Raw genomic sequence first — 13,632 nt, 5'->3', positions numbered from 1 at the left:
CTGTCTAGGTGTTCTGTCCATTGATGAGAGTGTGGAATTGAAGTCTCCAACTATTATAGTTGATGTGTCTATTTCTCTTTTCAGTGTTTTCAGTGTTTGCTGCATGTATTTTGGAACATTTTGGCTCAGTGAAAAAATATTTATGATTGTTATATCTTCTTGCTGAATTGTTCCTTTTATTAATACATAGTATCCTTCTTTGTCTCTTTTAACTGTTTTACATTTGAAGTCTAATTTGTTGGCTATTAGTATAGCTACTCCTGCTCTTTTCTGATTATTATTTGCATGAAATATCTTTTCCCAACCTTTCACTTTCAACCTATGTTTCTCTTTGGGTCGAAGATGTGTTTCCTGTAGACAGCATATAGATGGGTCCTAGTTTTTAATCCATTCTGCCAATCTGTGTCTTTTGATTGGGGAGTTTAATCCATTAACATTTAGCATTATTACTGTATGGGTAGTACTTTCTTCTACCATTTTGCCTTATGGCTTTTATATGTCATATCTAATTTTCCTTCTTTTTACACTCTTCTCCACACTTCTTTCTTTCATGTTTTCATATCTGTCTCTAGTGCTCCCTTTATTATTTCTTGCAGAGCTGGTCTCTTGATCACAAATTCTCTCAGTGTTTTTTTTGTCTGAAAATGTTTTAATTTCTCCCTCATAGTTGAAGGACAATTTTGCTGCATATAAAATTCTTGGTTGGCAGTTTTTCTCCTTTAGAATCTTAAATATATCATCTCACTGTCTTCTTGCCTCCATGGTTTCTGCTGAGAAATCTATGCATAGTCTTATTGGGTTTCCCTTGTATGTGATGGCTTGCTTTTCTCTTGCTGCTTTCAAGATTCTCTCTTTCACTTTGACCTCTGATATTCTAATTAGTAAGTGTCTTGGAGTATGTCTATTTGGATATATTCTCTTTGGGGTACCCTGCAGTTCTTCGATCTGTAATTTTAAGTCTTTCATAAGAGTTGGGAAATTTTCAGGGATAATTTCCTCCATTAGTTTTTCTCCTCCTTTTCCCTTCTCTTTTCCTTCTGGGACACCCACAACATATATATTCATGTGCTTCATATTATCATTCAATTCCCTGAGCCCCTGCTCATATTTTTCCATTCTTTTCCCTATAGTTTCTGTTTCTTTTTGGATTTCAGATGTTCCATCCTCCAGTTCACTAATCCTATCTTCTGCCTCTCTAAATCTAACATTGTAGGTTTTCATTGTTTTTTTTAAATCTCTTCTACTGTACCTTTCATTCCCATAAGTTCTGTGATTTGTTTTTTCAGACTTTCAATTTCTTCTTTTTGTTCATTCCTTGCCTTCTTTATATCCTCCCTCAATTCATTGATTTGATTTTTGATGAGGTTTTCCATGTCTATTCGTATATTTTGAATTAATTGTTTCAGCTCCTGTATCTCATTTGAATTGTTGGTTTGTTCCTTTGGCTGGGCCATATCTTCAATTTTTCTAGTGTGATTTGTTATTTTTTGCTGGTGTCTAGGCATTTAATTACCTTAATTAGTTTATTCTGGAGATTGTCTTCACTTCTTTTACCTAGGGTTTTCTTGCTGGATAAATTTGTTGTCTGTCTGTTTGACATTCAGTTCAGCTTTTTCTGGACTACTAGTGTAGGTTTTGTTTAACAGAGGAGAATTTTTCAGTTCTTGTTTCTTGCCCTGCCTGTATAGTGCCTTTCCCCCCCTCCCACCTTTAGGAGGGTCTTTTTAGGTATTATAGACCCCAGGAGGATTTTCTCAGACTAAGCTGGCCTCCTGTCAGGAAGAAAGAGTCACCTGAGTCAGTTTTCCCTGTCAAAGGGAAAGGCAGTCAAGCCTTTGTAGAAACACAGCCACAAAAACCTCTGTTTCTTTTTGTTTTTTCTTTTTTCCATCAGCTCTGTCCCCTTGGCACTGGGGCAAAAATGAGTGACCTCTGCTTTGACCAGGTTCACCTGAGCTGGGGGCCTATTTTTACTTGTCAGAATTTGTTAATTAATTCCACAATTGGCGTTTGGTTGTGCTCAGCCTCTGCTACTGGTAAAGTCCCTTTCCTGTCCCCTCTGGGAAGCAGCCTGTGGGGGTGGGGTGCCGGCCACCATGGCTTAGGGAACTCATGGTTCTGGGGTGGGGGGGCTCGCAACCAGTCCAGCTGGTCCAGACTGGGGTATGCTATGTGTCTGGTCACTGATGTGGCCCCAGGAGCTGTTCTGTACTGTTCCTGGTTATTTAGTAGCTGTTCTTGAGGATGAACTAAATCAAGCACCTTGCTAAGCCGCCATCTTGGTACCTCTCCTCGTATAATGTTTTCCACATATGTAATTTTAAAGGTTCTAAGTCACATGAAAAGAAACAGGTAAAATTAATTTTAATATTACTTTGTTTAGCCCATTATATCTAAAATATTATCATTTGAAAATGTAATCAATATAAAATTATTAATGAGGCTTTTACAAATTTTTCATAATAAATTTTCTGAACTCGGTGTATGTTTTACACTTATGGCACATATCAATTTGCATGCTATATTTTCATTGGTAGTTGAAAAGTTTGTGATTGAAAAGGTAGATTCACATCACCAAATTATATGAAACATACTTGCAGATTTTCTAATAACTGACTCAAATGTGATTTTTTTTGAAAATTTAAATAAATTAAAATGTAATAAAAAGTTCAATTCCTCAAGGATGCTAGCTGCATTTCAAGTGCTCAGTAGCTAGATCTGGTTGGTGGCTACTGTATGGGAGACCATGGTTCTTGAGCTAAAGAAAGAAATCTGGTTGGAAGTTCTGCTAAAGGTGGGAATTGACACCAGGAGAATGAATGAGATCATCTGGGAAGAATATGTAGAAGGAAAAGACATGTTGGGTGACCCCACTTACCTGTCCCTCTCTGTACTCTTCCTGAGCACTTCAGTCCCTGCTTCAAATGGACATTACTTTGGATTTGGGCAAATTATGAAGATCCTAGCCCTGTTTGGAAAAAGGGCTCCTGAGACTGTCACGGAGTCATGGGTTTCTGCTCTGTACCTTCTGGTTGATTGCAAGAGGATATAGATGTTGCCCAGATGTTTTATAGCTCTTCTTATCCCTTAGAGATCTGGGTTAAGTTGGTGCAAATGCTGCACCCTGACCTACAGAAGGCCAGTGCTCCTACATGATTCCTTCTGCTCAGCAGTTTGCTCTGGCTCCTGCAGGGTAGATGTGGTCTCTATCACTTTCAGTTAGTTGGTCTGGAAACCCAGACTCTTAACTGCTTTCTAAAAAAGAAAAAACTCTCCTCATACCAGGCATTCTTGAATTTAGGCACCTTATTGAAGATGGGAAGTCAGTGACAATGTGGGCAGCAGTTCATGACCTCTAATGCTGCCCTTTGACCCTCCTCCTCTCTCTTTTGCTTTGGTCTCCTCTTTCCTCTTTGGGGATAAATACATTGCATGGTGTTCCAATGATAGTTTAGTAGCATAAGTTTGTTTTTGGTATCTTTCCATAAAACCTGAATGTCTTAGACTTTTTTGTCCAAACCAATACAACGATCTCCTTAAGAGATTTTGCTGAGTACAATGATCTCCTCTTCATTGCAACAGCTTTCTGAACCAGGCCTTTTATTTTTCACTGTGTTGTGTGACATGGTTTGTCTTTATGTTCCCCTGAAGTGCCTGCTTACGGAAAGTGGTCAGTTTGTATTTGTTTAATAATGATCTCTCCTACTTCCCATTAAACCTTTCTTCCAGAGGAGAGTTGAACTAATTGCTCCTTTACTCATTTCATCCAGGCCACAGACAAAACCATAGCTCATTTGGTGACTGAAGCTTACTGAAAGCTTCCTTTCCTCTTGATACAGCCAGCTTATTTAATCACATGGCAGAGTTGGCTTAAGTCTAGCAGTGGGCAAGGGTTGTTGGAAGGGCAACTGTCTATGGCTGGGGTTGAGGGCCTTAACTTCAGGATTTAGCTGAAGGTTCACTAAATTGAACCTTCAGGTCTATAGACTTGGCAAGGAGTATGGTCAAGATAGAAATACTGGCTGTTTTTTAAGCACCATCAAGGAAAAGAAAAATAATTTGGATATTTTTTTCGATGCCTACTGATGGCTGAGGAAGAGAATAAGAACTTATGTGGCCTTAAAGGGTAAAAATCAAAGATATGTCATTGGTCTTTGTTGCATATCATATAGGTAGAGCAGATTGATAGTTTGAGCTTCCAGGGAAGTCCTCCCTCCTTCCATCCCTCCTTTCATCCTTACCTTTCTCCCCTCAGTGTTCCCTCCCTCCCTCCCTTCCTTCCATGCCAGGCTAGCCTTTGAATCATTAACATGCATAAGGTACTATTCCAAGCCTTTTACATGAATCAACTCACTTAAGTCTCCCAATAACTCTATTAACCTAGCATTTTAAGAAGCTAATTAACTCTCTCAAGCTTGCAAAGTTAATACATGGTTGATGTACATATTTCAGTTTTATCACTAGATTGGTAAATAAGACTGGGTCCCTGCACTCACGAACTTCACATTGTAGTAGGGGGAAAGAGCCAATAAACACGTAAGGGGAAATTAAATAAATAAGAAATATCGTTTCAGGTAACAAAAAGTGCTCTGAAGCTTTAATCTAGAATAAAGAGATAGGACAGCTAGGAGGTGATATGTAACTAGATGGCCAGAGATAGCCATATGGAAAAGATGACATTTGAGCTGAGATGCAAATGAGGACAAGAAGCCAGACACCCAAAAATCTGGAAGCAGAGTATTTTAGGTAGAAGGAGTCATTAAACAAGTTCTTAAGGTGGGCCCAATAGAATTGTGGGTGTTCCACCCAGATTCACTTTGCTGGATCAGAGTACCTATCCCCCAGATGTGAATTGGATACTCACTGCTCACAACTGCATTGTCCTCAACTGAAGGAGAATACCTGGGAGGTGGGCCATAGCCAATAGCTGATTGATACAGTGGTGTAAGATGCCCAGGCTGCTTGCCTTATGCAGGACCACTGTATCATGCCATTTGTGCTCCAGAGACCCCCGTGCAAACAGTCTGAGACCAGTCTTTAGTGGAGACCATATCTTTGTCTTGCTTCTTCCTTTTCCTTTCCCTGTTCTGCTTCCCTCACTATCTTACTGAGAGTCGTTCTTCAATAAAACACATACACAAGAATCCCCATCACAGGCTCTGTGTTTAGGGATCCCAGCCTAAGATGGTGGGATAGAGCCTGGTGTAATGGAAGGATAGCAAGGGGGTCAGTGAGGTTGAGCATAGGGAGAGAGGGGAAGAGTCTTTGGTGATGATTGCAAAGAGGTGGCAAGGGAATAGCTTAAGGAAAATTATATAGGCTAGATGAGAAGTTCATATTTTATTCAAAGGGAAATGGGAAGGCTTTGGAAGGTAATTTAATGGGATGTTTTGGGTTTTGTAATTTGTTTTCTGTTTTTTTGAGTAATGAAAATGTTCTAAAATTGATAATGGTGATGAGTGCACAGCTATGTGTTGATACTGTGAACCACTGATTGTATACTTAGGATGGATTGTATGGTATATAACTATCTCTCCATAAAACTGCACTTTTTTTTAAAGGCCATCGTCAGGGAGGTGAGCAGAGCTGGATATGGGGTGTATTTTATAAATAGAATTAGGACTTTCTGATAGATTGACCATGGCAGAGTTAGGGAATCAGGTTGGTAGTCAGGCAAATGGCTAGATTTGTCTGGGAGCACTACTTGCTTCAACTTAAGCCCTGGAAATTTCTCAGATAGATTGTCCACTTTTAATTCCAATGTCCTCATTGAAAACTGACTCAGTTTTTTGAATTAAAATGGAGAAGACCTCGTTTCCCCGCTTGCTCTCAATGTCAAATTAATGAGTGGGAAGAAAGCATGGAGTTACTGTGTGTGTGAGAATGATTACCCTTCACTTCAGAGCCTTCTTGAATATGGAATAGATTAGAATACTGGGAAGCTGTGAATCCACAGGTCATGCTGATAGGGTGGTGAGTGTCCCAGGGGTCCAGGCCGCCCTGATTTCAGGGTGAGGCTTGAAATTAGCAGGAAGCCCTTAATGGGGAGTCCAGACTCCTGGTGAAGGAACATTTCTTTCATTATCTTTTGTTCCTCTAGTGGGAGGAAGAGTCATATGCACAGCCTGGGATTTATTAACCCTTATCAACTTCTGTAACTTGGAGATGGAAATGTTAGCCCCAGTGTTTTTTGGGGAAAGCATCACTCACAACAGCTCCTTGACATTTGGGGATGTCATGATTAGGAAGGCAGATCCAGGTACCAGACCTAGAAATGCAAGTCTTGATCATAGAGAGATGCTTCACAGACCCATGAATAATTGCAGAGGCAGAATATGCATGGGCCTTTTAATTGTATATGTAAAGTATTTACAATGTGAACAATAAGTGGAAAAGAGGCCATAGCTTTTTTTGATCCACTGTGTCCAAGGGAGAAGCCTCTGTCACCTCCTTCTCCATGTAATGCCATTGTGCTTTGACTTTCAGCCAAAGTAAATACTTAATTTTCTATTCCTAGGTGCATAAGCAATACTTGTAAAATTTTGAGAAATGTCTCTGTCATCCATTTCTTGCACAGCGTAAACTTCAAGAGGACCAAGAGGCAAACATACAAGGCCAAGCACCGAAGCAGATTCAGCTTTGCTACTTTGGTTCTGGATCTGACCTTGTCCTCTCTCTCATACTCTTCCTCCTGCCAGGCAAAATCATCTATACCTGCAGGCCTCAGTCTGACACCAGTCCCTGCCCCCAGCAAGAATCATAAAAAAGCTTCCAGAAGTTATGAAGAATGGTTCCTTATAGTTTGCATCAGTTCTGCTTTGGATGACTAGGATTTTAGGAGCCAGTGGGCCATTTTTTGAAGCATGTCATACAGATGGCTGGGGTAGGTTAGCAGGTCTTTGGATGTAAAATTTAAGAGAGAGGTCAGAGGTAAGACTCTACCTTTGGGAAACACAACTGGGCCTTGGAACCAATGAGAATCGACATTGGGAAAAGATGATGCAGTAAGCAGAGAAAAGGCTAAGGGTCGTATTTTTGGGAAAACCTCCATTAAGTGATGGAAAAAGAATAGGGAAAAATATTGAAGGACACCTTAAATGAGCAGTAAGAAAGTTTGAAAGACACCTAAAATGAGCAGTAAGAAAGTTTGGAGGGAAATCAAAATCACAGAAGGGAAGGCGGAGAATGGCTCATCTTGAGTGGCAAAAGTGCTGCTGGAAATGCAAGAAGGGTGGCAAACATAGGCTTTGATTTTGTTTGACCTTCAAGAAGACAGTTTCACTTGATAGGAGAGAGGAAGAGCCAAGATGCATGGAATTGAAGAATGAGTCCTTAGACTTTTTTTTTTACACCTCCTCAATTTACTGCTGGATGGTATTCGGACATTATCTTGCTTTACTGAGAGAATAAAGAGAGAAAATAAGTTGAAAACCAGAAAAAGAAAAGCTGGTGCTTGGAGACTAAACTGAGGTGGGGTGTTATTAGTGTTTGTGTATGTATTTCTTTTTTGCATGAGAAGATTTGAACGTGTGTTAAGGAACTGGGTAAGTAGTCAATGGAGAGGGAAACAGAGACCATAGTTATCAGAGGGAGGACCCTGCGTAGAAGGAGGCAGGTGAAGGGGTTAACCTTTCTCTGTGGCAGGGAAAGTTTCTTCCAAGATGGGTGGGAAGGAAGAAAGTTTGGGTGATGGGCCAAAAAAAACTTAAGGAGCTTGGGAGGAAACTTGTGGGAGTTCTCATCAGATGTTCTTGATTTTCCCAGGAAAGTAGGTGGAGAGGTCATTTCAGAGAGTGAAGGGGCAGGGGAGGAAATAGAACTCAAGGAGAATGAAGAGAGTTTGTAAGGCAGCTGGGACAAATTCCATGGCAGGGAGCATACTGCGGGTGATAGAAAAGGTTGCAGCCACCAGTGTCTGCTTTGCTGTTCACTTGGCCCCAGACCCCTTTGGCCCTGATGTTGACAAGGGCCAGGAGAGCCTTTACATGCACAGAGTTTTGAAAGGAAGGAAGATAGTAAAGGGAAAAAGAACTCTGCATTGCTTATAAGTAGTCAGGGAAGACTTTATGTGGGAGTAGAGAGTTTAGAAGGGCTTGATTTGAGAACAGAGAGAAAGCTTAAAGAATTATCAGGAATGGGATGGGTCTTTTTGGAAACACATCTCTTAGTTACTTGGGGGAAAAAAGAGAAACAATTATCATTCAGTGGATTATCCTGGTTCCTCTTTTGGCTTCGTTATACCCTGGCCAGAAGTTGATTTGTAATACAGTTCAGTCACCTTACCACATCCTACCTTTGGTAAATGATGGATTGAGGGTTTAACAGATTACATGTGTTTTACAACCATTCAGCATTATAACTGATGAAATATTTTCAGAGTAGTAAATATATGTTTAATGCCAACTCCAAGCCAGGGATAAAAGCTTTATTTGAAGTCCAACTTTTCAATACAGTCACATCAATGATCTTGACCTTCAATTTGTGGAGACTTGGAAACAGAATGTGTACTATGTAGTGCCTGGTCTATTTTGCTCATCATTTTATCTGGAGAGTCATCCTTGTTGTGAGTGGCAGTAGTTCATTCTTTTGCATTGCTGAGTAGTGTTGCACTATATGACTACCAGAATTTATTTACCCACTGTCCTGCTGATAGGCATTTGGGTTGTTCCCATTTTGGGAGTGTTAAGAATAAAACTGCAGTGGGCATTTTTGCATCAGTCTTTTTTTATGGACACATGCACTCATTTTTCTTGATATCCTCCTTCTTCTGGGGTACACTCTCTCTTTATTCCCCTCCTACTTCACTGACTTCTCTTCATTGATGTCCTCTGCTGATTTCTCCTGACCTTCTCTGTCTCTAAAAATTGAGCTCCCCTACCCTAGTTCAGCTCTTAGTCCTATTCCCCATCTACACTCCTGCCACAGGTGATCTCATCCAGTCTCATGGCTTTAAATGCCATGTGGTCATACCCAGATTTTTATCTCCAGCCAGCTATCTCATTTAAACTCCCAATTTATACTCAAAATGCATTTTTAACAACCATACTTGGATATTTAATGGGCATCTCAAACTTTAGAGGTTAGAAGCTAACCTTCTGATCTAACTTTCATAATTTGTTCTATCCTTGGTCTTCCCTGTCTGAGGTATGCCACCTCCACCCTTCTAGGTGCTTATGCTGAAAAATTTAAGAGCAATCATTGACTCTTCTCTTTCCCTCCCATTTCACATCCAACTCACCAGCAAATCCCATGAATCTATCTTCAAAATACATCTTGAACCTAAGCATTTCACACCATATTATCATCATCTCCCAAGCTGACAGATATGCTTGCTTCAACCAGTGCCCCTGGATAGTCATTTATTTTACAAAAAGACAGAATAAAACTTGTTAAAGCATAAGCTGGACCACATCACTTACCTGTTCAAAATCCTCCAATGGTATCTCAAAATCAAAGTCCTTAACAATAGCTTATAAGACCCTCTTTGACCTGTCTTCCTGCTCCCCTCTGCCTTCTCCTCCTCTTCTTATGTCCCTGCCTGCTCTGCTGCAGCCACTGTGGTCTCCTTACTGCTTCTCAAACAAGCCAAGCACCCTCCACTTCAGGTCACTTGCTCTGGCTGTTTACTCTCCATGGAATGGTAATTCCCCCATACTTCCGTAGCTTACTCCTCTGTTTCCTTCAGATGTCTATCAAATGGCATCTTATTATGGAAGATTCTTTTGAACACCTTCATTGAAGCAGTAGCTCCTCTTTATTCCATGCCATGTGAGGATTTATGTTTATTGGCTTTTTGATTTGTTTCTTGCCTGTATCTAGCAAAGGGTATCTTAGAAAGCATTATCCATTCTCTGTATAGATACACAAATAGCTTAAACAAACATGCTTTGCTCCCAAATTACATTATCATCTCAAAGGAGATTATATTTGTATTTATCCTCTACTATACTTATCCCAGTATATTAATGTAGTAGCTATTTGATAAGTATTTGTGGGTTTGTTTGGATCAAAGAAAAATTCATAGCTTCAACTAAGTAGCTGTGGAATAGTGGAGAAATTCCTGAAGAGATATGGAGATCCTGAGTTTTAGTTTGATTTTTACCGGTTACACATCATATAGTCTAGATTCACCTCCTCACCCCAAAGGTAAATTCAGCCAGAATGAAACATTTAAAGCAGATTATCTGGCATGTGGAATTACATGCACCTTTTTGGAGAGCATTAATTTGAAGTTACATGAAAACACATATGAACTGTAAAGTGCAGCCCCAAATATGATATTAAAGTATTAAGGTACTGAGTATTTGTAATCCTGGATGTCTGGATCTGTGGATGTCTCCATTACAGGGAGCTTTCTCTTCAGTCATTCTAAAGGTGTGTGTCTGAGTGTGATGTGGTGATTACACAACGTCCCTGATCTTTGGGAACCTTCCGTTATACGCCTCTGGTCTTTGCAAAATGATCATTAACTTCCAGGTGGCCTCCTATTCTGACTTCGGCAATGGGCCAATTCCTTGATTCTATCTCACAATGTAACCTCCAAAGTAAATGTCTATTAAGCCTTTGTGTAAACATTCCAGGCCTGTAGCAAAGTCAACTGAACATAAATCACCCAATGAAAGGGGTGTAGGGGAATGTGTAAGTTTGAAAAATGAAATAATACAGTGCCGTTTCACTGTGGATCCCTGGCGTCAGTTACTTCGAATGAGAGTTTCTCTGGTCTATATCATAGTTCATCCTCAGAGGTCGTGGTTTTCAGATACTTCTAGTGGGCACTGCCCAAATATAGAGAAAATGAGCCTTCCACACAGAGAGATGTAAAGTTGCTTATTTGCAAATGGGCTTGACTGACCTTTTAAATAAAAGTCAGATTCTACCAGCTCCTTGCTATGAAATGTATCTTGTCCATATTAAGAGGGTTTGGCTAGAAATAAAAGAAAGCAGTTGTGATAAGTTTGGCTGTTTAGATTTCGTATTCCTTCTTTATTTAGACATGGAGGGTAGATGAAAGTTTTTGCTTTTATAAATTAATTTTGGAAATTTCTTTTTCCTTTAGAAAGATAAGATGCCATCAAAGCTCTGCCTAGAGGAATGGTGGAGAGTGAAGGGAAGGTGTTTGACAGAAATTAAGAAACTCAGTTTGATAACTCTCCTTGAGGGGCTCAGGTGTGTATTATGTCTTTCAAGTATAAGCTTGTCAACTTGAAAATTGTTACATGGAACATTTTACTTTTTCCAAAAATATAGACCAGGAAGCATATGTATAGAAGACAGACCTTGTCAAATCACCTTTCAGAAAGAGCATTTCGGCTCAGAGACCTTTTTGTTTTCTGTATACTTAGCAGAGTGTAAAGCTATATCATGGTCTTTTCTTTATGGTTTTTATTTTCCTTATTAAAATACGCTGTCAAACTTACTTTTTCTTTCTTCCTATTGGAAACCAATGAAGAAAAAATGGGCTCACCAACAGGGATTTTGATGGTAGGTCAGCATTTCATAAAGTTTGATAAGCTTTGGAACAAGTTACAAAGAAAGATCACACAGTATGCTTCTGCAGAGGTTATTTCAGGATATGCCCTCCTAAGCTGGCCACATTTAGCTTTGGTTCTTCCTGAATGCTCAAGATGGTCAGAGAATGCCAAGATTGGAATTACATTCCTGTAGTTGTTGATGCTGGTGTGCTGTTCACTTTCCTGGACCACACCAGGAGGTGACTTGCAGATAGTTCTAGTATATGCCCATGGCTCCCTGCATTTTTATGCCCAGATGTTGTGAGCATACTCAGCCTGTACATGAAGCAGGACATAAATCATCTCTGTGGAGTCACTGCCCCAGAAGCAGCCCTCAACAACGATGAATTGGAGTTGGTAGATAAATCTCCCAGCAGCCTCCACTCTTAGAGAGACAGTTCTGAGTTATGTGGTGAGTCCTCTGCATTCACTTAGAGGGTTTCTAGTGGAATTTTGCCCAGTTGCCCATAGCAGTGACCTGCTCAGAAACACACCCTTAACTGCTTCTTTTCCTTCTCCAATTTACTTTCCTACACCCCTACTGGTGCTTCATCTCTCATGTAAACTATTTGCACTCAATACTTGTCTCAGGGTCTGCTTCTGAGGGAAACGAACCTAAGTTAATACCTGACTCCTTACTTAGGAACTGTATTGCTTAGGCAAAGTCATGGAATGTGCTGAGCTTTCATTTCCTCAGCTATCCAATTGTAATTGTAATGGTAATAGTAATAATAATAATGATTATTATTATTATTAGCTATTTAGCACTCACTGTGTACTAATGCTTTTACACATGTACACACACATACATAATATACATACATACATTATATACACTTAAAATTGAATTAATAAATTAAAAGTTTCAGCCTCACATTGATTCTATGACGTATGTACTATCTGTACACAATTTACAGATAAGAAAATGGAGATGTGGGGAGGGTAGGTGATTTACTCAAAGTTACATACTCAGTCTTCAAGCTGGAATTCAAACTCAGGGATCTGATTCTAGATTCAGTGTTCTTACCTACTCACCATCCTGCCTATTCCTCTGAGAATTAAATAAAATAATAGCTGTGAGGGTGACTTGATAAAAAAGTTCTGTATAGAGGAGAGGGATGACTGCAACTAAAACCTTGCCTACCTTATCCTGTGAGGACTTCTGCATGTTGGAAAGAATTTTAGCAAAAATAGAAGCTACTCCATATTCACCCCTGAAAGTGAAAGCCGTTTTACAAATGAGTTGAATCTGGTGTAGAAGGATTTTGGATCCTGTTATCTAATTACAGTCTGTTTTTTAAAGCTCATCATGAAAAAGTATACTGTCAAGAATTTGGGAAGTTCAATTGCAGTGGTGTAGGAGGTACTGGAACAACGGACACATTGAGGTGCCATTAGGGATTATATCGCTACTGAACGATAATCTTTTGCTGTAGACATGATTGCTTTGGGTGTGCACGCCAGTATAGATGCCAAAAATGCTAAGACTTGGAGAAAGGAGAGGAGAAAGTAGAGAGACTTCCGCTGTAAGCGTTGCTGCTTGGAAGGGAGACAGCAAACCAGCAGGAAATGCTCATTTCTTCTTTTGGCATCTTTCAGGGACCTCCCACCTGAACGGGACTGTTAAACTTTGCTTTGGGAAAGAATGACTTGCAGGAAGATGGAAAGTCTTGTGGTGGAAAGTGCATCCAGTTCTCCCCACCTCCCGAGGTATTGGACATGGGGTGGCCAAGGTGTCATTTACAGGTGTGGCTCTAGCCTTACAGTGGAAAGCTTTGCTGCCAGGATGCCTCCAGTGTGAGCAGCTGGGAGTCAGAACCCTGAACAAAGCAGAAGCAGAGAGACATTCTGCTTTTTTTTTTTTTTTTTTATTAATTAACGGAAAAAAAGAAATTAACCCAACATTTAGAAATCATATCATTCTACATATGCAATTAGTAATTCTTAACATCATCACATAGATGCATGATCATCGTTTCTTAGTACATTTGCATCGGTTTAGAAGAACTAGCAACACAACAGAATAAGATATAGAATGTTAATAAAGAGAAAAAAATAAAAGTAATAATAATAGTAAAAAAAAACCTATAGCTCAGATGCAGCTTCATTCAGTGTTTTAACA

General features: G+C 39.8%; 1 long non-coding RNA gene across 2 annotated transcripts in view; it reads left to right on the top strand.

Annotated features, from left to right (window-relative positions):
• LOC143646389 (uncharacterized) overlaps positions 1 to 13,274 on the top strand; it is a 183,774-nt gene extending 170,500 nt beyond the window's left edge. For both annotated transcript variants that reach the window (XR_013157461.1, XR_013157462.1), the window contains exons 5-6: positions 11,057 to 11,166; positions 13,110 to 13,274. This is a non-coding gene — a long non-coding RNA (uncharacterized LOC143646389). The remainder of the gene's footprint in view (positions 1 to 11,056; positions 11,167 to 13,109) is intronic.
• The last annotated feature ends 358 nt before the right edge of the window (positions 13,275 to 13,632 follow it).

The sequence above is a fragment of the Tamandua tetradactyla genome, chromosome 1, assembly GCF_023851605.1.
Source record: "Tamandua tetradactyla isolate mTamTet1 chromosome 1, mTamTet1.pri, whole genome shotgun sequence".
Classification (NCBI taxonomy): Eukaryota; Metazoa; Chordata; class Mammalia; order Pilosa; family Myrmecophagidae; genus Tamandua; species Tamandua tetradactyla.
The sequence above is the reverse complement of the archived record's forward strand: the minus strand, read 5'-3'. Positions and strand labels throughout refer to the sequence as shown.